Genomic DNA, 25,755 nt, shown 5'->3' on the forward strand with positions numbered 1-25,755 from the left:
GCGAGCTGGGGGCGGAAGGCGGCTCCCGCCGCTGCACCTGTCGGCGCCGGCGGGGAGAGCGGACTGAGTGCGAGCCCGAAGGAGCCGGAAAGGTTTGAGAAGCAGAGGGAAAGGCGTGAGGGGCCCCGCGAGCTGTCTCTGGAAACTGAAGCTTGTGCAGTTGGTCAGTGCAGTCAGGGTAAAATGGTAAAATACCAATTCAGAGCCAAACCCCCAACTGCATTTTTACCTCCAGATCAGCGGAAAGCCCTGACCGGAGGCTCTTTGGCGGGTAATTACTCCCGGTATTTTAGTAGCAACTTCAAGGGATGATGTGAAATATTTTGTCAGAAAACCTTTCATAATCCAGGTTACTTCAACCAATGCGATTTAGACTTTTAAGGGAGTGATTTCAAAAGTTAGGAAGATTTTTGTTTCCATGATTTAATGTTCGAAATAAGATATGTTTCACTCTTCTCCTGTTTTCAACCTTGTTTCCGCTTTTTTAAAAAATAAAAGACCCTTTAGCAGTTGTGGCCTCTTTAAAAGTAAACTAGCTGTGGGCTCCCTCAGTTCTGTAGATATCTTGTAAATTGAGGTATACATATTTTAATATAAATATATATTAATTATATATAAGTATGTATATATTTAAATATATATATTTTTTAAGTGTCAAGGGCAAGGAAACTTATCCATAATCCCCATATTCCTTTATAGGACCTTCTCATGTAGAACCCCTTAATTTCCAAAACTCAATGCTGAATGTTGTGCTGGACCAGCACTGTCCAATAGAAATATAATGTGAGCCAACTACATAACTTTAAATTTTCTAGTAGCCACATTAAAAAAAAAGGAAAAAGAAAACAAGTGAAATTTCTACATCTTGTTTAACCCAACATATCCGAAATAGTACCATTTCAACATGTAATCAATATAAAAAATTTTAATGAGATTCCCCCCCATACTAAGGCTTTGAAATCCAGTGTGTATTTTACATTTAGAGCATATCTTAATTCTGATTAGCCACATTTTGGATGCTCAACAGCCCCATGTGACTAGTGGTGGCTGTTGTACTGGACAGCACAGTCTTGGATGCTGGGCCTGCCTTCCTGTCCTCTGAATCCTACATACCTTTTAAGACAGACTGAAAAACTGCAATCCTTGCAAACTAAGATGTGAAATGGGGCCTTTTGTTGCATAGATGAATTTCTATGACCACTTCTTGGCCTTAGAAATAATACCAAGATTAGTAATGTACTAATACTCTAACTAATAATTGAATAATAATGTTTTGAATGCTTACTAAACATGTTTCGTATATTAATTCATGTCATCCTTTCAACAACTCTGTTAGGTGGACGCCATTATCTATCCCCATTTTACAGATGAGAAAGCAGGCACACAGAGATTCAGTGACTTGCCCAAGGTCATGCAGCTAATAAATGGCAGAGCTGGCATTAGGACCCAGCCATTTTTTTCTCTCCCGGAAAATTTTGCAGCAGCTTGCCTATTTTTCTAACTCGCCAGTTTGTTTTATTCTAATCCGTCTGTATCTCAGCTTGTTAGAAAGTTATTTTCACTGTGCAAGAACCCATAGGCTCCCTCTTGTCTGTTAAACCAACTTTGATTTATAACCATTTAAGGCTCACCATGAACCGTCCTTTCCATTTTCTCAGACTTGTTTCTTCTTACCCTTTAACATAGATTCTCCAGTCTTAGCAAGCTAACCTGTTTACCATTTGGCCCTTACAGCTTGCTCTTCTCTCTTCTCTACCACTGCTCATGGATTGTTGCTGGAAAGGCCTTCTCATTCTTTTCGGCAAACCCATGCCCCTCCCTTCCTTCAAAGCTCACCTTTTCCGGAAAGTCCTCATTGACTAACTCCACCCAACTCTAACCCCTTTCCCATCAGCTCCCAAGTACTGGCTTTTGCTGATTTCTTTGTACTTGTTCTATAATTATATTTTTAATTTGTTTTACATGGATATCATTTCAAGATGTACTACTAACAAGAGCTTGACTTCTAGTTCTTTTATAACTGTCAGTACTGAGCCCTGCACAAAGTACATCTCAATTGTTATCGACCCGAGTAGCCAAATGACCAAGAAAGAATATTTTACCCAGTCTGTAGCCTTTTCTTTATGTACCAGATGTGTGCCCCACAGAGAAACTAAGTGACTAAGACTAGAGGCAACCTTCTTTTATAAAATCACAGACTGATTTTAAAACAAAAACACCAGAGCCATAGACTTCCTGGCAGCAGTAATTGTGACCCTGCTGAGGAAAAAGGGGAGAACCTTACTTGGCCCCATGCCTAGTCCCATGACCCAGGAGGTTCCAATGCAGCGAGTCAAGAGTGAATGCAGACCTACTACCTACGACTTGGGATGAGGGTATGGAAGGTAGTGTATAGTTCTCATAAAGAAGACTGACTAAATAACACATGCTGCAGGCAGGCTTCTCTGGAATAACTGAAATGAAGGACAAGGGGCTCTTGGAAATTCATTGCTCTCCGTGGTGCTTCAGAAGGAGTGGGGAAGTCAGTAATGTCCCAAGGTCACTAGCCCTACTTCAAACAGATTTTTAGGTTTCTCTGTTTAATGAAGCCCTTGAAAATCTGCAAATGAAAAACCTATACAAGTTATGTACTTCAATAAAAGTTAAGAAAGAAAAAACAAAAAGTCATTCTAATCTTAGGCACTTTTGTCTTTAGTTTTTATGCACTAGTCTGAGTCTGAGGACCAGGAGTTAGTCCCAGTCTCATCACTGACTTTATGCATGACCTAGAGCAAATCTTATAATTTACCTACTTCAGTTTCCCCATTTGTAAAGCTGATAAGTGCATAATGCATGCTTTTCTCAAAGAAAAGTATTATTTTACCTATGGTTTGGGAATTTCTAAAAAAAAGAAAAGCCTATCATGTTCTTAATGTCAGAATGGTCCTCATGGCAGGAGTGGTAGATAGAGTTGGAATAAAGAATATATAGAGCAAATGTAAGTCATTGAAAGAGATGTTTCAAAGCAAAAAGAATATCAAAGAGTTGGGTGAGGGAGCCAAAATATTCAGGCAGGAGGGAAAGAAACACTGGCTATGGAACATTGAAAGGCAAAGAGAAAAATATGGAAGAGTTTGGGAGACCATTACAAAACCCACCACATTAGATCAAAACAAAGCATTACTGTTACTATTTAGCCTTCCTGACTTAGAAATTATGGGCTTCAATGTCAATTTCAAGCATGGAAATTATAACTCTAATTTAATATGTGTCTTACTTGCAGAAGATGGTGAAGGGGTTCCACAAACCAGGGACACAAAAAGTTGGAGAGCAATCCATAGGAAGCTGTTGCCATGAGATCCCAGCCTTCACTCTTTTCTGTAACTTAAAATGGCTGTTGGAATGACTGTTGGAAATGTGGGGAGTAGATAGAATGTTGCCTACCCATCCTGTGTTCTTCATGAAGAGGAAGTAGATTAATTCCATATGCTTTAAGTCATATACTAGACTGATGGATGGTAACTATATATGATATAACAGGTGATATATATGTGTGTGTGTGTGTGCATATATCTCTGTATGCATATATATGAATATATATATGATGGTGGCAATATGACATTATATCCACCCAAATATGGCCAAAGAAAAGTCCTCAGAGTCGGAAAGAGTTTTATTTCTCTTGGTATCTTTCCATCAGGAAGTTGAAAAAGTCATACGTTTCCACCTGTCTTACTTCCTTTCTAGCCCCTCTCTTCTCTTTTTTTTTTTTCTTTCAGTACTTCTGCTTCCTTTTTCACAACCACTACTCCAGGATTATTTACTAATTGTGAGTGACAGGAAACTACATGACTAAACCCAGGCCCTTTGTTGCTGATCTTCAAATTGAGATGAGCCTGTTGGGCTGTGTCCTCTTATGAAGAGTTAGCCACCGGAGTTTTGCAGAATATGAGTTAGGGAGTAAAGCCAACACCCTCTGCTGCAGGCAAGAATGCATATGTCTGTGTCTGATGCGTAGGTCTTCTGGAATGCTGCTACATTTCTTGTGGAATCCCAAGTCTTTAAAGGTTACAGTGTTCTGGAACTGGCATGCTGGAATTGACTTAGCAATGATGTTGCCTTGACTTCAAATCCAAAGAACTAAGTGAGGGCTCAGGGTGAAGCAAACCAGAGGAAGAAGCCAAGAAGATTCGTAGTCCCAGCAGCTTGGCAACAGTCAGATAGCCTCAGTTTCTCCACCCTTGGCTCTATTTGTGTTTGCTTTTTAAATCCCTGACAAGAAGAATTTACATCAGAATTAGTCCTCACTCAATACCTGATCCTCATGCCTAGCAAAGAGAATAATTTCAACCTCTGTCCAACCCTAGGTTAAGGGTGGGGCGAAGAAAAGAGACCCAAGACATTAAGGCCTGCCAAGTTGGTGGAGATCACATCTTCTGGGGTGTGATTTTATGAGCAATTTGCCTTGAAGTTTTAGCCACATATCTTAAATAACAGAGGAGGAAATTCTGCTGCCAGCCTCCCTAAAGAATTTGCATCGGAGTCAAGATTAAAACACTTAAAAAGTGTCGAGGAAGCTAGAAATTGGCTTGTGGCCTGCTTATGCACAGGATTGAACTGAAAGTCATCTTGTCCACAATAAACAAATAATGCCAGAGCTGAAGAGACTGTAAAGTAAGCATCTAGGACCCTTTCATTTTCAGATATTCTGCATTTTTTAGGAAAATAGTGTCAATATAGAGGCTAGCCTTTGGGATCTAGTGCCTTTTTTTTTTTTTTTTTAATAAGATCTAGATGGTAACATCTCTGTATCATGAATTGATTCAAGAAGAAGCCAGAGAGACAAAAAGCAATTCAAACTGCTCATATTCTTTAGTCCTGGGAGGCTGTACCAGCAGATGTCTAGATATGGTCTATTTTAGTTCAAAGTGCGATCACACTGTATAAAATATGCATTCACTGAGAATGAGGCATGGCACCGATACCCTAGGGACTTGACATCAGGAATTAGGCCAGGCCAAAAAAAAAAAAAGACAAAACTCTTTAGGCAACAAAGCACAATTCAAACATTCAAGAGAGATTTGTGTTTTTCTTGCCCAAAACATACATTAACTATGAAGTGGAGGCCACAGTTTCAGGAATTCTGCATCAGGAAACCCTGAACTCTTGCTGGGTCCTATCCTGATGTGTCTCAGGGCCAAGAGGTGCCAAAATATGACATCTTTGCTTAGCCCTATGTAGTTTTGCTAAAGGGATTCATTATTGTCTACCCTCAGTTTAAGAGGATATCGGGGCTGGCCCACTGGTGCAGCGGTTAAGTGCGCATGTTCCGCTTCAGTGGCCCCGGGTTTGCTGGTTCGGATTCTGGGTAGAGACATGGCACCGCTTGGCACGCCATGCTGTGGTAGGCATCCCACATACAAAGTAGAGGAAGATGGGCATGGATGTTAGCTCAGGGCCAGTCTTCCTCAGCAAAAAGAGGAGGATTGGTAGCAGTTAGCTCAGGGCTAATCTTCCTCAAAAAAAAAAAAAAAAGAGGGAGATATCAATTCGTGGAGGAGAGGGTGATAGGATCAAAGGAATTGAAGAGGTGGAGGGGAGAAAAAGTTACTATTTCACAGAAAGTGCTATTCTTACTGTCTGATGGGGTAAATCACTTTAGTTTGTAAGCCCCTTTTATTTTTTCCAGGAATTAGAACACTAGATTTCTATCCAGATTGGGTTCAGACTTGAAGGTTACAAATTTCAGTCCTGAAAGCAGATAAGTGTTTCATCCTCCCAAACAAGAATGAAAATGGTAAAATCTTTAAGACCTTTGTCTTCCATAAATTTTCTTCCTTCATGGTAAAGGGATAGAGAAGCCCAATGTGCCATGTTACAAACACTAGGATTTTAAGGATAAATTTTAAGGATAGGCAAAGTAAATTGGAAATGAGATCCTTTTGCTTTGCCCTTTTATTAGTATTGTTATAGGGGGCTTCAAATAAAAGGGGATCAGAAACTGTCATAGGATAGAGATAGTTACAGTAATTTGCTCAAGGTCAACTGCAAAGCAGTGATTAAAGCCATGATGAGAAGAATTTCTGACTCCCAGGCCTGTCTCTTTTCCAAATATCCTTGCCATTGTAGGTAACTGTCAGAGGACAAGTGTTGAAATATTAGAGGGACCACATGCCCTAGATTTTACAGGACAGCTCTGGTTTCACATTCTGTGCTGTTGTTATAGCCATGTAACTGTCCTAGAAAGTCCAATATTCTGGCATTTGACTTTAAAAAAAAATGAAAAAGAATTGTGTGCCTGGGAGTCAAGGCAGAGAGGGCACATGATAGCTGGTGTCAAGGCCAGGTAACAGGAAGGAGACAGAAAGGTCTGATTGCTAGAATAACCGAGCGGCTCAAATGATAGTAATAGAATCCCGTGCTGCAGAGCATCAGCTGATGCATAAAAGGATGCTCTCTCCATGAATGCTTAAAACAGACTCAGAGCAATGTTGCTGTTTTCAACCCATCTGTGGAGTACTAGTATTCCAGCTTCCATCGGAAGCAGGCTTCCATCTTGGAGATCTGACGTAGTATGACAAGTCCTATAAAGCAGAACAATGGGGGTAATCCTTTGGGGGAAAGAGTAGGGGAATAACTTCATTTGAAAAAAATATTTTCATGCAGCAATTTTGAAGTCCTCAAACTGCTTTACAAAATCAGGTCTGTTCATTCCTCACTAGGAATAGCAAATTTAGCAAGAGAAACGAGTTCTCTAGGTTCACAAATCTCTATGGTTAATCCTAGGCTCTTAGCCCGTACACAAACAAATACTAGAGATCCAACTGAAGTATACTCTTTATTTACTACAACTAATCCATTATCACTCTAAATAATTGGAAATACGTTTAAATGTTTTTCACAATATTTTTCAGTGTGAGAGGGAGAGAGTAGAAAGCCACAGAGCAGAAGAAAGGTTTAATTCTTCTCCTTTTACCGTGACCATTGCTAACCTTGTAATTCCGTGTACTAACCCTAAAGGCACATGCTCATCAGCCAGGTGGGGCCTCTTGTTCTGCAGAGTAGGTTGAGTAACACTCTCCAAACTAGGGTTTCCAGGTAAAGTACAGGATGCCTAGTTAAATTTAATTTTCAAATTAAACAATAGTTTTTTAGTATAAATATGTCTCAAATATTTCATGGGACATGCTCATACTAAAAATATGGAATATTTGGGGAGAATACTTATACTAAAAACCATTCATTGTTTATCTGAAATTCAAACTTAATGGAACATCCTGTATTTTTATTTGCTTAATCTGACAACCCCACCAGTAGTCTGCTTTCAGATTTTGAAGATGGCAGCCAATGGCTTTTGAACTGTTTGATTTTTATAAAAGGGAATTTTAAAATAGCTTTCTGTGTTTGCAAAAATCTTTTTCTTGAGAGTCAGTTGGCATTGTGTCATGTTAGTTTTTTAGGCTATGAAACCCCTAAAAGGATTCTCTGTCTTCTAATTTTTGTATACCCCAGGGAATTAACTTTAGTGGAAAACAGCATAGGTTAATATCAACTGGCTCCATAAAAATCAACTTGTCTCTTTAAATATTTCAAACGCTTTAAATACTTTTTCTGAGATTAAATACCCATGTTCAAAATAGGGTGGTGATTGTGCGCTATTTTATAAGGGAAATTACTTTGAGAGTGATGTTGGCAAGATTATGTGGAATAGCAGCCAAATGCTGATCTGCCACACTGGGAAACCAATGATGGGTTTTGATTCCATTCTCTCACCACTGTTACGGTAGCATTTCTACTCACCTGCAAATGATGCAGGCAGACGTTTTAGACCTGATTCTGCCACTCCTGGAGATATCAAAGCTTAACCATTTTAATGGGGGAGGAAAAAAAATCATTGTGAAGAATAAATATTCACAGGATTTTAATCAGAGCATCCCAAGAGAATCTCACATTTTACCATAACCCAGGAGAGGGAAATCTTTTCGGTAGTTATTAGTAATTTGGTTCTTTAGAAAAATTGTCTCCTCTTCGTTTGTTTATTCAACATTCATTGAGTGTCTAGTGTATGCTACTCATTTTGTGTGTGTGTGTGTGTGTGTAAGCTTTGACTGAAGTGTAATTTACATACAACAAAATAGACACATCTTAAATGTTCAAGTGAATGCTTATTGACAATTGTAACCATTGTGTAACTAACACTCAAAACAAGATACAGAATCTTTTCATCACCCCAGACAGTTTCCTCATGGACCTTTTCAGTCAATCCCCATCCTTGCCCTCACCTTACCCAAGCAGCTACTTTCTGATTTCTATCACCATGGATTTGTTTTGCCTATTCTTGTACTGCATATCAATGGAATCGTTCAGTATGTGTTTTGTGTATGTGTGTGTGTTTGTGGCTTCTATTATACAACATAATGTTTTTGACCTACACATGTTGTGTGTATCAACAGTTCATTCCTTTATATTGCCGAGTAGTGTTATAGGACTATGCTGCAATTTATTTATACATTCTCTTATTGATAGACATTTGGGTTATTTCCAGTTTGGGGCTGTTATAACTGACGCTACCTATAAGCATTTTTTTTTCTTTTGGTGAGGAAGATCAGCCCTGACCTAACATCTGTACCAATCTTCCTCTTTTTGCTTGAGGAAGTTTATCCCTGAGCTAACATCCATGCCAACCTTCCTCCATTTTTTGTATGTGGGATGCTGCCACAGCATGGCCTAATGAGCAATGTGTAGGTCCATGCCTGGGATCTGAACCCGCAAACCCTGGGCTACCAAAGCAGAGCGTGTGAACTTAACGACCGTTAAGTGCAAAGGCCCCCCTATAAGCATTCTTGTATGATTTTATGGATATATGTCTTCATTTCTCTTGGGTACATGCTTAAGAATGGAATTTCTGGGTCATAGGTTAAATGTCTATTTTACCTTATAAGAAACTGTCAAACAATTCTCCAACATGGTTGTACCATTTTACACCCCCACCAGCAGTGTATGAGAGTTCCAGTTTTTCCACATCTTTACCAACATTTGGTGATGTCAGTCTTTTTTTTTTTTTAGCCCTCCTACTAGTTGTGAAATGGCATCTTCTTATGGTTTTAATTTGTACTTTCCTGATGACTACTGATGTTGAGCATTGGCACAGGTTGGGTTCCTTTGGAAGTGGACTCTCAGGGGGAGGTTAATCAGCAGGAGGTTTTTAAAGGAGTGCTCTTGGGCTTCATACCTGTGGAAGGGAAGAGACAGAAGCACGACTGGGCCGAGGAAGAAGTTGAGCTCCAGCGTAGTCTCAGAGGCTTCAGCTGACCCTATAGACAGTGCTGAAACTGGGGTGACCCTTCAGAATGTTGTAAGTTTGGGCAAGTGGCCGGGCCTTTATATCCCCATGTTGATTCGTCATTGGATGCAGGCCACTATGAGAAGAAGGAGTGACCCTAGGCAAGTCAGAGCTCTTCAATTGAAGTGGACAGACAGTTGAGGGCTGTCTGCTGGCAGCCTTTCCAATGGCTGAGGAATAAATTCTTCATTCTAAAAGGAGAATCTGGGCGGCACATCACAGCAACTACTACAAGCACCTTTTCATGGCTTATTGGCCATTTATGTCTCTTTTTTGTAAAGTGTTCAAGTCTTTTGCTCCTTTTTAAATTGAGTAGTTCATCTTTTCGTTGTTGATTTATTGGCATTCCTTATATTATCTGGATACGAATCCTTGGTCAAGTATATATACTCTGAATATTTTTTTCCAAGTCTGTCATTTGTCTATTTGTTTTCTTAGTGATATTTTTTGATGAGTAGATATTTTAACTTTGATGAAGTCCAATTTTTCAATTTTTCTTTTATGGCCAGTGCTTTTTGTGTCCTGCCAAGAAATCTTTGCCTCCCTCAAGGTCGCAAAGATATTCGTCTGTATTTTTTTCTAGAAGCTGTGTAGTTCTTGTGCTACTCACTTTTTTTTTTAAGATTTTATTTTTCCTTTCTCTCCCAAAACCCCTGGGTACATAGTTGTGCATTTTTAGTTGTGGGTCCTAGTTGTGGCATGTGGGATGCCGCCTCAGCATGGCCTGACAAGTGGTGCCATGTCTGCGCCCAGGATTCGAACTGGCGAAACCCTGGGCCACCAAAGCAGAGTGCGGGAACTTAACCACTCGGCCACGGGGCAGGCCCCATGCTACTCACTTTTAAAAATAAAGTTTATTGTGTGGGGATTTCTGATTATAAAAGTTTTACTTGATCAGCATAGGGAATTCATAAAATTTAGGTGAGCATTAAGTAAGCAAAAATAATCAGTAATTCCAGAAATATCACTGTTAATGTTTAATGTACTGCTGTCTTGTCTTTTCTCTATGCACATATACATAACACAAACACACACACACCATGTTAGGGTCATAATATATTTTGCTTAATATATTATTCAAGTATTTGTGTTATTAAATATTCTTCAGCATGACTTGGCCACCGGTATGTTAATTTTTTTTAATGATTGGCACCTGAGCTAACATCTGTTGCCAATCTTTTTTTTTTCTCCTTTTTTCTTCTTTCTCCTCACAGCCCCCCAGTACGTAGTTGTATATACTAGTTGTAGGTCCTTCGGGGAGTGCTATGTGGGATGCTGCCTCAGCATGGCTTGATGAGCGGTGCCATGTCTGCTCCCAGGATCCAAACCGGGGAAACCCTGGGCCACCGAAGCAGAGCATGCGAACTTAACCACTCAGCCAGGGGGCCAGCCCCCCATGTGTTAACTTTTTTAATTCGTTAACTTATTTAACTAATTTCCTATTCTTGGATATTTAGAGTGTTTCTAATTATTTTTGCTGTTTTAAATATAATCCATATAAAACTAAGGATAGGTAGCCCAAGCTAAGATTTTAAAGAACATCATTCCAGCATTTAAGAAGATTCAAAGCAATGAGGAAGAGGTGGAGAAGGAAGAAGAGACAGAAAGAGAAGAGAGAGAGAATAAAGAAAAGAAAAAGAGAAGTAAATCTTCCCTCTCTAGAGATAAAACCAAGGAAGATTGCATTAAGACGTAGCAGGGGCCAGCCCAGTGGCGCAGCAGTTAAGTGCACATGTTCCACTTCAGTGGCCCGGGGTTCGTAGGTTCGGATCCTGGGTGCGGACATGGCACCGCTTGGCATACCATCCTGTGGTAGGTGTCCCCCATATAAAGAAGAGGAAGATCGGCATGGATGTTAGCTCAGGGCCAGTCTTCCTCAGCAAAAAGAGCAAAAAGAGGAGGATTGGCAGCAGTTAGCTCAGGGCTAACCTTCCTCAAAAAAAAAAAAAAAAGAACATTACCTAAAATCTTAAAAAAAAAAAAACAAATTTACAGGGGCTGGCCCTGTGGCCAAGTTGTTAGGTTCGCGTGCTCCGCTGCAGGCGGCCCAGTGTTCGTCAGTTCGAATCCTGTGCGTGGACATGGCACTGCTCATCAAACCATGCTGAGGCAGCGTCCCACATGCCACAACTAGAAGGACCCACGACTAAAATATACAGCTATGTACCAGGGGACTTTGGGGAGAAAAAGGAAAAAAAAATTAAAAAAAAGAAAGACATAGCAAAACTTCTCGAAGTCCTCTCTTCTCCCTCTTTCTCTTAATTCCTCACACGCAGGACAATTGTTTGAAGCTTCTCTCCCAACTAGCCCCTTTTCTTCTGTTTCCTTCCTTCCCTTCCTTCCATTTCCTATCATCTCTTCCTCTACCCATCCCAAACATTCTGTAAAATCCTTTTCACTTTCCTATAAGTATCTGCCTTTTTCAATGTAAGTTAAATTCAAGCTGTATTTCATTTTCTCTAGGACCAAATCTCCACATTTTACTGATATAGCAGCAAAGCATTCTTCTTGCCTTGTTGGAGAGAGGAAAGTTGTGAAAACTAATACTTGTTTCCTATCATGTAAAGAACCTATATGAACAAACTTATAGATAGATATATCTTTTTTTCCTGTACGGGTGACTGTTTCCTTAGGCTAAATATCTAGAAGTAAAACCCTAGGTCAAAGAACGTGAATGTGTTTTAGGCTGTTAATACAAGTTGCCAAACTGACCTCCAGAAATGTACCAATTTACACTCCTGTCAGAGATCTGTGAGAATATCTGCTTCCACACCCTCCAGCATTATTAGCTTTGTTTCCTTTAGTCTTTGTCATTTTGGTAGGTGGAATTGTTATCTCATTGCTATTTATTCTGCATTTCTTTGATTCATCGTTGGGATGAATTTTTTTTCATATGGGCCATTTTTATTGTTTTGGTGAATTGCTGTGCACTTTATATTATATATTCTTTCACTTCTTTCTCCAAGTAGATGTTGTTATTCTCATGTTGGAAAACTGAGAAATGCGTGGATTAATTCTGGGTTCTCATTGGCTAGTAACTGCCAGAGCCAATGCCAGCCCCCTATGGCAGCCTGACTCAGAACAGGCACTCTTTCCTCCTCAACACTTGGTCTTCCCATGATCTCTTTCTGTAAACTCCAGGGCTGATGTAATTTTACCTAAAGGATGGCTGGAACAAGACAAGGAAGAATAGAGCTTGAGTTCCCATTTAGCTCTTCCCTAACAGATGGTGCATAACTCAAGAGCAGATGAGTTGCCATCACCTGTTTCATTTCCATATTGAGAACTATTAAAAGACATCATTTCCTCTTGACGGTCATCAGAATCGCCTTTTTTCCAAGAGTGCCACCCAATTCTTTACCTATCTTTGGAAACTCTCGGTGCCTTAGTTCCTTCATCTGTAAAATTAAGTGTTGGACTAGATAATCTTTGAAGTTCTTTCTAGCTCTTAAATTATATTTTTCTACTAATTTTCTGTGGAAAAAGTTATTATGCTCCCATCCATCAGCTTTGGCTAATAAGTGCTGCTTATTATTCAACAGTTTATGAAGTTTAGGACGTTCCCCTTAAGAATGCTGTTTCCATTCTGATCTACCTTTCTGTCCTCACTGTCCTTTCCCCTTGATACATTGCATTATTTTCCAGAGGATCTCTCTCTCTCTTTCTATATATTTATATATCTGTCTCTCTGTTCCCTGGATCTAGATATTTTCCTCCCAATTTTGTTTTCATGGTCACATCCTGTGTATTTCTTCTTTTACCCTCTATCCTTCTCTGGATTCTTTACTGTTCTCTTTGCACCTATACTCTATGTTCATCTCTGTAGAAGCTACAAGATAGCCATAAAGCCAGGAAACATAGATAATAGCTTATTTTTTTACAGATTGGACTCCCTTGATTACTTCTTCTGTGGCATGTAGGTTTATTCAGTGAAAATGAAGGTTAAAGATGAATTATGTGAGACAAGGCATCACAGGCTCATTTGCAGGGATTGGTAGAAACTCTGCATTAGCGCTGCATGCACTGCATGTAGGCACAGTGCATTGAACTAAGTATTCCTTATGAGGGGCATATTCACCATATCTTGTAATGTTATTGAACATAGCACCTATTGTATTGTAGTATCCATGAGCCTTTTATTATGTATATTTACCCATGTTTCCAGTTTTTATGGCCACTTATAGTTCGTCAGTGGATTTTTTCCTTGCCTTTTCTTTCTCTTCATGTTATCCACATTTCTTCATAAGTATGCTCTTCATTAAACCTGGCCTATGTTTTAATGACTTAGTTGTGTTTTTTTTTAAAGATTCGCACCTGAGCTAACATCTGTTGCCAATCTCTTTTTTTTTCCTTCTTCTTGTCCCCAAAGCCCCCCAGTACATAATTGTATATTCTAGTTGTAGGTCCTTCTGGCTCTGCTATGTGGTACAGTGCCTCAGCATGGCTTGATGGGCAGGTGCTAGCTCCGTGCCCAGCATCCGAACCAGTGAAACCCTGGGCCGCTGAAGTGGAGCCCATGAACTTAACCACTCGGCCACGGGGCCAGACTCCTAATGACTTAGTTTTGAAGATAGAACCAAATGTTTACGTGGAGTCTATTGAGAATCAGAAGTTGCAGGACAGTTAAGTTCTATTTTGGCCCTTCTCTGTTTCTGTCAACGGCCAAAATTTCTGTCCCAATTATGAGGAGGAAGTTACTCAAGAGAGGCCCCTTAGCAACATTCAGCATCCATTTAAAAAATAGAGTATCAGGGGCCGGCCCAGTGGCACAGTGGTTAAGTGCACACGTTCTGCTTTGGTGGTCCAGGGTTGTTGGGTCCTGATCCGGGGTGTGGACATGGCACCACTTGGCAAGCCATGCTTTGGTAGGCGTCCCACATATGAAGTAGAAGAAGATGGGCACAGATGGTAGCTCAGGGCCAGTCTTCCTCAGCAGAAAGATGAGGATTGGCAGCAGATATTAGCTCAGGGCTAATCTTCCTCAAAAAAAAAAAAAAAATATGTCAGCCATGGCATTTTACTTTTCTGAAACAGTCTGAGAAATTATTAAAAACAATAAAATACATCTCTACAGAGTACTATTTCCTGAGACCTTTAAATGTTTATTCTTCCTTTCTTTCTTTTTTCACAATATCATCGAGAGACAAGAATTTATTATTCCCACAGCACAAATGAGAAGCTGAATGTACAGATCAGTTGTGAATTTCCAAAGCTCGCAGTAAGTTGGACCAGATCTGAAACCAGAAACTGGGTCTCTCTGCTGACTGAGTCTTTTGTCCAGGGCTTTTTATCCTGCATGAAGCTGTCTAGTTAATGTAGGGGATGTGGCTTGCTTATTCATTGCTCTTGGAAAATGAACCTCTCTTTTCCTTCCACCCTACCTCCCACCTCCAAAAAAAAAAAAAAAATCAGTAATACCCTCACTTTATTAAATGAGCAAGAGAAAAAAAAAATGGAGGAGAAGAATCTGTAGCAGCCTGCCATCGGGAAAGTCTCAGGTGATATCCAGCCACCTAGAGGCAAGGAAATGGCTGCAGTCACTGGTGATTGCAGTGACTTTTTCCCACCACCAGCTACCATCACAATTTCCAGAAAAGCTGCCAGAAAAAGCAGGAATTAGCCTTTTGCAGAACCTCCTCCCTCCCCCTGCCGTTATGGATCCTGGAATTTTTCCTGGCTGTTCTTTGCCCTCTTACCTTCCTTCCCCCACCATTCTAGATAAACAGGCAAGATATTTGACCTCACCTGCAGTTGAAGAACTCAGTACTCTTGAAGGTGCCTCCCTTTGGCCAGAAATCTTTCCTGAATTATTACTTCTTTCCCTAATCTAGATTGTTTCCTTAAAATCAAAACTCCCAGGGATAAGCACCTTATCTGCACTTTCTCTTTTCCCTTTCTCTTCTTGCCCTCTCTCCAAACAATTTGCTCAGATCTCCAGCTTTTGCCGCATTTATCACACTTAGGTAACTGGCAGTTGAAGTGCTTATCTTCACTTCTAAAGCATGTGACTCATTTATATTGTACCCTAACTCAGCACAGTGCCTAGCCCATTATTGGGACTCAATTAATGTGTGTTGAATAGAACTTGCTTAAATTGGCCTCAGGCATCTCCTGAATTTCACAGTATGCTGAGTCCCAGGGAAAATTAGACTGACTAAACCAACTGCTCCCTTCCTGTCTGGGGCACCTACCCAGTGACTAGAACAGGGAGACCACACCTCTGCAGAAGGAACGGGCTTGACTGATGTGCCCCTCCGCCTGTGATCCCACCCCACACTTTTTCCTCTGCTGTGGGCTAGGTAACGCAGTCCAGAAGCTTGTTTTTTCCAGGCACTTTTGTGGAGCAGCGCTGCTGATAGAACAAGCTGTGGGCTAGATAGAGATCAGGGTAGAGACCAGAGCTTGAACTGCATCATAGGAATCAGTAAGAAAGTTGTTAAAATTCTAATCTGCCAAGAGAGGTGTCTGTCTGCAGGGTTAAGAGCGTAGTCCCTAGAGACCTGCTGTCTAGGTTCAAATAGTATTTGTGCAATTTTTATTTTTTTATATTTTTTAAATTTATTTTTATTTTTTAATTAAGATTATGATAGTTAACCTTGTGAAATTACAGTTGTACTGCAATTTTTATTTTTTTAATTAATTGATTAATTTTTGAGGAAGGTTAGCCCTGAGCTAACATCTGCCGCCAATCCTCCTCTTTTTGCTGAGGAAAACTGGCCCTGAGCTCACATCCATGCCCGTCTTCCTCTACTTTATATGTGGGACTCCTGCCACAGCATGGCTTGACAAGCAGTGCATAAGTCCACACCCGGGATCCGAACTGGCGAACCCCAGGCCACTGAAGCGGAACATGCAAATTTTAACTGCTGCACCACCAGCCAGCCCCTGTGCAATTTTTAAACTGCCTTACCTTGGACAAGCTACCTAACCTCTCTGTACCTTGATTTCCTCACCCATGAAGTAGGGATAATAATGGCACCTGCATCACAAGGTTGTTGAAAGGATTAACAGGTTAATGCATGTTAGTGCTCAATGTTGTTATTCGTAAAGAGGATGGCTTTGGATGGCAGCAGGTTTACTATGTTGAGGTTTGTATGTGCAAATGCAGGGCTGGGGCACAGTTAAGGCGTAGGGTCTGGAGACAGCAGAATTACTTTGTATAAATGAGTGAGACGATTTGGAATTCAGGGTTGGGGAGCAATCAGAGAGAGTAAGGAGGAGAAATGAAGAAGAAGGGAAACTTTAGAAACAATTTCAAATTTCCAGTAGTATAATAGCAACATATCTTTTAAGAACAGGTATATTTAATTTGAAATTGCTTATGTTGCAGAGATCTAAACTACCATTCAAATAAAATGGTATGACTCCTTGGAGAGCAATTTGGCACTATCAATCAAAATAAAAACGTACATATCTTTGGACCCTTCAATTCTATTTCCAGGAATTTGTTCTACATTGGTGCTTGCAAACAGACTCATGGCCTCCTTGTAATCCCAAAAGTTTGAGAACCACCTAGCATAGTATGTCTATGCAATGGAATGCTACATGGCCATTAAAATGATTGAGGCAAGGTTATACATATTATTTATGGAATAATAGCCAAGCTAAAAAAGAGAACTCTACCATAGGCAGAGGGGAAGCATCAAGACCCGATGGGAGGAATCATGCCAAAGTCCTAGGTGGAGTCTGTATCCTGGGAGAATATAGAGGCATCGTGTCTCGAGTGGCTGGTGGGGTAATGAGGGTTAGGAATCACAAGGCCTCCTGCGGAGCTGCATGGAGGGGAGATCAGCATGCCGGCATGTGGAGAATTAGCAAATGGAAGGTTTGATGATTCCTTTAAAAACAGCTGGTGTTTGTAGGTCCCATACAGAAATTTGTAGTCGTGTGCTGCCTTGGTGGGTCTGGTTTGCCTAAGGGGCCAGGGGCAGGTTGGGGAAAGGTGACAAAGGAGCAGGAAGATGGGGCCAAGAAAATGAGGCTGGGCAATTATGGGTGGATAATCACAGTTATGTAGATTTTTAAGTAGCTTTTCAACTGAACTCAAAGGATATTGATTAAAACATTGACATCAGCAAAGAGAGGGGCCTCACTGTCTATGAAACATTTTTTTAAATCAATAACTTAAAAAATGATCTAGCTGGGAAAGATAATTAATAGGATGGATGACAGAAGCAAGATTTAAAATCATCTTGACAGATTGGAGCAAAGTGCCAAAATCAACAAGATGAAATTTAACAGGGATAAAGTAAAGACTTACATTTAGGTTAAAAAAAAAAACCTTCAATTGTACAGGAAGGAGTGGGACTGGCTTGACAGCATTTCATGTGAAAAAAGTTTTAGGACTCACCAAACCCGGTGTGGTCACGGTTTCATGAAAAGACACAAAGTCAGATCAAAAGAGAGAATACTCTGACTGTTTTTTGAACTGACCAGTTTGGGGAGTCCCATATGTAGACAGATATTGATGCCCAGTGAGAAATCAGGTTGGAAAAGGATCCAGTAACTTTACCAGGTGAGGAAGAATTGGTGGAGTTTAGAGATATTAAATATGAGAAAAAGAAGACTAAGGTGGAGAAATAATTTTTGTTGTCAGTGCTGTCAAATCATTTCTGGCTCCTAGTGACCCTGTGAACAGCATAGCAGAACGCTGCCCGGTCTTGTTGTGCTATCCTCTCACCTTTCAGCACTATATCAGACAACACTCCGCTGCTGTCATGGGGTTTTCATGTTCAATTTGTTCGGAAGTGGGTAGCCAGCTCTTTCTTCCTAGTCTATCTTAGTCTGGAAGCTCTGCCGAAACCTGTCCACCATGGGTGACCCTGCTGGTATTTGAAATACCGGTGGCATAGATTTCAGCATCACAGCAACACGCAGCCACCACAGTATGACAGCCAACAGATGGCTGGTGTGGTTCCCTGACCAGGAAATGAACTCACGCCGCAATGGTGCTGAATGCTAACCACTAGACCACCAGGGCTGAACACATAATAGCTGTCCTCACATAGCTGATTTTGTCAAGTATAAGGCTAACAATAAGAAATTGCCGATATTCACTCATTTTGATCTATAAAAATGGCAATTTCATTTGGTTCGCCCTAATAGAAGAGGACGTCGACTCATTTTGTAATGCTACAGAGGGCAAATGAGAACCCCTGGGTGAAAGAAGGAAGCAAATATTACATCAGCATAGGAAGGAATTTGTCATAGTCAGATACTCAAGAGCAGAATGAGCTGCCTTACATACTTCTAGGTTCCCTGACACTGGGAGAGCCCAGGCACAGCTGGGTTACAGTCTGTTGAGGATATTTAGAATTTTTTGCAGTCAGTAGAAGACTCTCCATGATCCAGTCTGAGTCTCCAACCTCTCCAGCTAACCCACAGTACAGGGACAATGCACCAGACCACTGTGAGCACCCTGGCCCTCCCGTGCTGCCTTACACTGCTGTTATCTTTGTGCACCTCAATCCCCTTGCCTAGAATTTCATGTCTCCTTACTACGCACCGTGTGAATTCCTACTCATCTCTCCCAACTCAACTCAAATGTGGCCTCACCTGAACTCCCCAAAAACTCTGTCATACTCTCCTTTGCACCTTGTACCTTGTGCTTACTTCGGTAGTGGCACTTATCATACTTTTGCAATTTTTTGTGTACTGTACTTGTCTCTCTTTTTTTTTTTTTTTGAGGAAGATTAGCCGTGAGCTAACATCTGCCGCTAATCTTCCTTTTTCTGCTGAGGAAGATTGGCCCTGAGGTAACATCTGTGCCCATCTTCCTCTACTTTATATGTGGGATGCCTGACACAGCATGGCTTGCCAAGCGGTGCCATGTCCGCATCCGGGATCCGAACTGGTGAACCCTGGGCTGCTGAAGTGGAATGCGCAAACTTAACTGCTGCGCCACCCGGGCCGGCCCCTGTACTTGTCTCTTTTGTACTAAATATGAGCTGCTTGTAGGCCAGAAACATCTCTTTCATCCTTATATCCCCAAGTGACTAGAGCAGCATCTGTAGCTTCATTTAATATTCATTAAATGAATGATGCTGAATGTTTTGATTATATATATGTAAAATCAAAAAAGTTATTATAAATGCATTTTAATCAAATATTAATTAATGAATCAAAACTAATGTTCTTACTGTGTATGATCCACATTGATATTTTTCTATTCCATTTTATTCATTTAGAAAAAAATGGAAGTCATGATCTAGGTTCCAAAATAACGTGGGTTCCCAGCCTTATTCTGAAAAACACTGAACTTCATGGTCAAAAGTGGGATTTGAAAGCAAGTGTGAGAGCCCAAGAAGGCTATGGGCCTTCTTGCCTGAAAGATGCATTTGTGCACCAAATTGGCATCCAATTTCAGAGGCTCCCTGGACCCACTAAAGTCCTTCCGTGCATTATAGGTTATGAGAAAGGTCCTTCTCATTCTGCAACCCTATTTTTCTGAGAAGTATTAAGAAGTAGTCTAGGAGCATCTAAGAGTCATCCGTTGAGAGCGCACAAAATCGGAAGGGAGGTACAGAAAGAACAAATAATAGAGGGAAAATTCTGAGGTGGGACAGGCAGGACAGATTAGTACATGTGAAAGATAAAGGAATGGAGAGCAAAGCAAATCCTGTCAAGGGTTAGGAGGAAGGAAAAGGGTGGCACTGCTGGGCCAGGATTTGGGGCCTGCTGAATCTGATACTCTTTTCAGACTATGGAGTTTGAGGTTCCAGCCCTGTAGCTTTCTTCTTCCCTCCCTATGGCAGCCCTTATGGAAACTCTGAAACTCTTTCTCTTTTCTTCCAGATGGGGAGCTCTGGCAGAAAGAATGTTCTGGCCTGTGTGCAATGACTCCATTCTCTCTGCCAAAGGATAAAGCTAAAATCTGCTTTTCTTGGAAACCAGCTAATGTCTTTAGGAAGCATGACCCTAGTTAGGGAGAAATTGGGACCTCTGAATAAAGGGGGGGCGGGTAGGAAAATAATTTTCAGCATCCACTGGTACAGTGACTCATAGGATATTAGGATGTGAACACCAACAAATGATTTAAAAATGGAATCTCCCGTCTCTGAGATCTAACTTCAGGATCACAGACTGCTACATGGATCTTCCTTGAATCTTAGATAACTCTAGAGTGTTTTCAACAACCTGTCAAGGAGGCAACAAACATATATCTCACATTTCCAAAGGACAAATCATGAAAGGGGCACATATGAAGCCCGTTAGCATCATACGGTTGGCTTCCTATTGAACCCTTAGGAATTTGGGGGTTATAAGAAGATTTTGTAAGGTCCAGGACATCACTATAGTCCGTAAGCAGTGAGGCTGAGGGAAAGAGAATGGGGTTTGGGGTGGGGTTAGGAAACCTGAGTTATGTCCCTTCATAGGCCCCTGACTCACTGTGTGATAATGCCCAGTCACTTCCTGGCTTAGTGTTCCAGTCCCTGTCTCCCTTCTCCTCAGCCCCTTCTCCTGCCCAAGTAAAGTAAAATAACGATTTTCTTCTTTCCTGAGAAAGTTAAGCATGATTGTTTCTATAAAAGCAATCTGGAAAATAGCCAGTGTCTTAGTGTAGCACGGAGATGATTTTGTTCATTTTATAACTAGCGTAGCCTCCCGGGTGGTACATAGGGCCATGAGGACTATGAACTTCTCCTTTGTTGTTGGGCTTCTCAGATGGGATGATAGAAATAGGTGGTCTGCTTTCCTCCTCTGTCTTCTGGGATGACACTGTTGGGTTGCTACCAAAAGCCTCGGAGAGCGATTTGGGACATAACTTGGGTAACACCCAACTGGGTCAGGGAATGAGTCAGGGCTCAAGGACTCGATACCAACCTCTCCCACTCCTGCCAGGAAACCTCTGGGGTGAGACAGAGATGAGAGAGGAGCTGAGGGGCGGGCCTCACGATCGGCTGGCTGCCCCGGGGCCTCTGGCTTGCGGTTTCACCCTGGTTTGCCCTGCAGCTGTAACGTGTCTGCTGACACGCAAGCCCTGACACGCTCTCCCTCCCCCTTTCCCAAACCTCTGCTCAATCTCAGAAACAGATGGCACATTCCAGCCCAGAGGTGACTACAGGAGAGATAAGAGGAACAGGGAAGAACAGAGCCAGGTGGAGATGTGGCGCTCCAGCAAATACAGCGCAAGTGCAAGAGGCTTTTTGTCTAGGAGCTGAGTAGGAGTAGAAACGCAACTCTCTTCCAAAGAAACCCGGGTAAGAAAAGGGCAGAAGAGAGCCATGGCTGGACTGACACAGATGATAGAACAAGACTGAGGGCTCAGGCTGAGGAGGACCAAGCAGCACTGGCCTGGAAAGCTGCAAGATTCAACGCCAAAATGGCCAAAAGGCACATTTCTTTTTATTTTAAAGCTTGGCACCTAGGCTAACAACTGCTGTCAATCTTCCTTTTTTTTTTTTTTTTAAGGACTGGCACCTGGGCTAACAACTGTTGCCAATCTTTTTCTTTTCTTTTTTTTTCTGCTTTATTTCCCAAACGCCCCCAGTACATAGTTGTATATCTTAGTTGCAGGTCCTTCTAGTTGTGGGATGTGGGACGCCACCTCAACGTGGCCTGACGAGCGGTGCCATGTCCGCGCCCAGGATCCGAACCCTGGGCCTCCGCAGCGGAGTGCGCGAACTTAGCCACTCGGCCACGGAGCCGGGCCCCAAGGCACATTTCTTGTTTGGAGGTACTCAGCTTTTGCAAATCCATCTCTCTTTCCACAATGCCATTCCCAGTTTGTGACAATTCTTAGAACTCTTCTCCAGAACAAAAACACTTTTAGGCACCAACTGTCTGCAAGTCACATATTTCCATATATAATTTCACTTAGTGCTCACAACAGCCCTATGAGGTAAGTTTCGTTATCCCCATTTCACAGACGGGTACACTGAGATTCAGAGGATTTAAGTAATTTGCCCACAGAGTTTGGAAGTAGTGGAGCCAGGTCTCTAGCAGTTGCCAGAGACCCCATGGATTCTACTATACCAAGCTGCCTTTGATTGGAAGTCAAATCGAATCTAACTGATGTCAAAATAGTAGAGACTTCTTAAGCCTCCCAAGGAACAGTAAGAAAGGATAAGGAATGGAGAACAACGAACAGAGATCTCTAACACTCTTAATGTAGGTATTTAAAAATCTTGGAATTATTGGGTTTGCATAGGCCTCCCTGCAATCTGAGATCCCAGTGAAGCCTTGGTACCCTCTAGTGGAAGTTTCCTGTATTCACACAGCTTCCCTGCCTTCAACCCCAAACAGCTGGGAAGGAAGACCTACCTCACCCAGCCACTGCAGAGCATCTCAAAAGAATGGTCAGCTGGAAGATACATGTTTGTATGTCAGGGTCCAGGAGCGGTGGAGGAAAGAATACAGACTAGAGGGAAGATGTGCTGAGCACTTGGTTCACAAGGGGCCCCAGAGGGAGTCCTTGTCAGTATACAAATGACCTCAGGCCTTTGTGCATTATTAATAAGAGCCCAGTACACATCATGTGGGACTGTAGGCTTTTAGGGTTCTAGGAGCTACTTTTTTTTTTTAAACACTCCAAATTATTTATTTGTTTATTTGTTTGTTTGTTTGTTTGTTTGTTTTTAAGGAAGATTAGCCCTGAGCTAACTACTGCCAATCCTCCTCTTTCTGCTGAGGAAGACTGGCCCTGAGCTAATATCTGTGCCCATCTTCCTCTATTTTATAGATGCGATGCCTACCACAGCATGGCTTTTGCCAAGCGGTGCCATGTGTGCACCCGGGATCTGAACCAGTGAACCCTGGCCCGCCAAGAAGTGGAACATGAGAACTTAACCGCTGTGCCACCAGGCTGGCCCCAGAGAGTTACCTTTTTTTTAATGGGGAAAATTAATGATCAGAGACGCAAAGTGACTAGCCTAAGGCCACAGGGTCAGTCACTGTCGGCAATGGTGGGACTAGAACTCATGTTTCTAGCCTCCTAACTCGGAGCTCTTTCCGCTATATCACACCTCCCTATTTGTTGTTGATTGACTTTAGCCATAAGTTGGTCTCCTTATATGCAGACCTTATATGAGGTTGTAGGTATAACCAGGGAATTGTTTCTGCCTTCATCAGCCCACAACCTATATACTTTTCATTCTTTTGTTCAACACATTTACAGAGTGCCTATCATTGCCAAATAGTACACTAGGCATTGCGTTTTAGGTTTGTGGACCCGTTTACAGGGTACCCCAGCATACGAGAACAGGCTCCCAGGCTCCTGAGTTTCATGCCTACAGACCTACAGGCACTCCTGCAGCTTCTTGCCCAAGTTCCCTGCACTAGGGTGTCAGATTTATTTCTGTCTCCCTCCTCCTGCAGAGGTAATCCCTGGGAATGGAAGTGGGTTAGAAACAGATTACTCTGATCCAGGGGCTTTGCTCTCTCCTCCCTAAGTGTGGCGTGGGGGGAGAGGTGAAGTCACAAATAGCCTGATACTCCCTTTTAGGATTATTGCTTGATTTAGCCAACTGTGGTGAAAGTGGATCAAGAAGAGGGGCGGGATTAATTCTAGACCTAGCTTTAACAGCGGGATGCATGCACTTCTTTTCTAGCTGAGCCAGGATGAGCAATATCTCTTCCTAAATATACCTTTAGAAATAAGGAGTCTGAGGCAGGGAGAAAAAGGTAAAGGAAAAGGTCTTTGCGCCCAGGAGCAGGGATGAGTGGAAGGACAGATGAGAAAGAAGAGCAGCTCGGAGGAGAAAGTCAGGCAGCTCAGAAATAAGGAATTACTTTCGGGTTTGGAAACAACCTGCATTTCAGTGGTCTTAGCTTCAACAGAGGTGAGAACTGCTCCCGAGGGGAAGAGAGCTAACACATAGGGCGTCCTGAGGATTTCCAGTTCATATCCAGGTTGAGAGCTCTCTTGCTTTACAGACACTGCACTGGGGTGGACTCTGGGGGCAGGCATGTTATCTGTGTCCAGCACAAAGAGCAGTTACACTTACCAGGATATCCCTTCTAGGGCTATAATGGGGCTTGGAAGCAGTGGCCATAACTAACCAGAGGGGGAACATTAAATGAGTTAATTCTATTAGATACTTAATTACCCCCTTTCTATAGGTGAGGAAAAAAGGGGCAGCTAAGATGTAAGCTCAGGCACTACAGCATTTTTATCCATTATGTGAGAGTCATAATTGTCAACTCTTAGAGTGACAAAGAAGTTCTGCTAACATTGTTAGCTATAAATCAGTTGAGAACACTTCTTAGAAAGTCAGAATTCTTGGTTTCTTCTATGTTGCCTCATCTCAGACGGTTCACTTCTTTTGCTCTTCATGCTGTCACTCAGCAGTGAAGTTGAGGGAAGTACAAGACAAACACATGGCAAGCCTGCTACTTGCTTCAATCCAAGAATCATGTGGTTTATTGTAATCAATAAACATATTGTAATCAGATTCTTCCAACTCTCCAGAAGCATTTTCCTTGTTCAAGTCAACTTTGCTTCTCCTGGAATGTAGACTATCAGGCAGAACTTTCGGAGTTCCAATCTTTGATGTCATCTGCCACTGGGAGAAAAAAATGCATAGACATGCCCACTGCTCACAAGATAACTCACCCTCGTTGGCGCCACTTATAAATTTCAACATGACAACAAGAGATTCCAGGAAACCCTTGTGTTTGGAGAAAGAGGAAATCAACCTTGCCCTCTGCCTCATCATATTTCACATAGGATTCTACTCATCCATTTATTCAGTAAATAAATATTTGAGTGTCTGCTATGTGCAAGACTGTCCTTTGTAAAGTCGAGCCCCTAAATACCTTATTCCTTCCTCTAATTGCACAGTGAGACCCCTTCTCTTGCTCTTATCTTGTTTTTTCTAAAATGTGAACTACTAGGATTATAGGATTAGAAATATCCTTTTGGTGTTACTTGCCCATCAGGCAGCTCCAAATTTTCCATGGAGTTAATAAGGTAGGAAGATAATATGAATTTCCCAAAAGAGCAGCTAATAAAAAAAGCCCACTTATAATTCATCTCAGAATGAATTCAATGATATTGACTCCTCGTATTATTTTATCCAGGCTGATATGGAACAAGTGCATTCCCTGAGAAACTGATCAGAGGGTAGGCAGAGATGATGTGAGACATGTTGGCTACTGTGTGAGGCCAACATAAAACTCAACAGTGGAGTAGATAATCTCAGATAGACTATATCGATGTCCTGATTAATCAATAACCACTTATCATGGAGGGAGGTTTCCTCATTTTGGTGGGGAGTCCAGTAAAAAGAATTTGTTTCATTTTCTGTGACATAGAGTAGATAGACAGGAGTCTTAAGAAATAATTAGATGTCTTTCATTTAAACTCTTAATACATATTTTTAATTAACATGTACATGTAGCACCTAATTTCTTTCTTTCTTTGTTTTTTTTTAGGAAGACTGGCCCTGAGCTAACATCCGTGCCCATCTTCCTCTACTTTATATGTGGGACGC

The 25,755-nt window shown here is 41.6% G+C and overlaps 1 long non-coding RNA gene across 1 annotated transcript; it reads left to right on the top strand.

Annotated features, from left to right (window-relative positions):
- On the top strand, positions 1-25,037 carry LOC123276449 (uncharacterized). The gene is made up of 3 exons (XR_011493812.1): positions 1-163; positions 21,350-21,522; positions 23,004-25,037. It is a non-coding gene; the product is annotated as an uncharacterized lncRNA (long non-coding RNA).
- Positions 25,038-25,755: the final 718 nt, after the last annotated feature.

This window comes from Equus asinus, chromosome 13 (assembly GCF_041296235.1).
Source record: "Equus asinus isolate D_3611 breed Donkey chromosome 13, EquAss-T2T_v2, whole genome shotgun sequence".
Taxonomy (NCBI): Eukaryota; Metazoa; Chordata; class Mammalia; order Perissodactyla; family Equidae; genus Equus; species Equus asinus.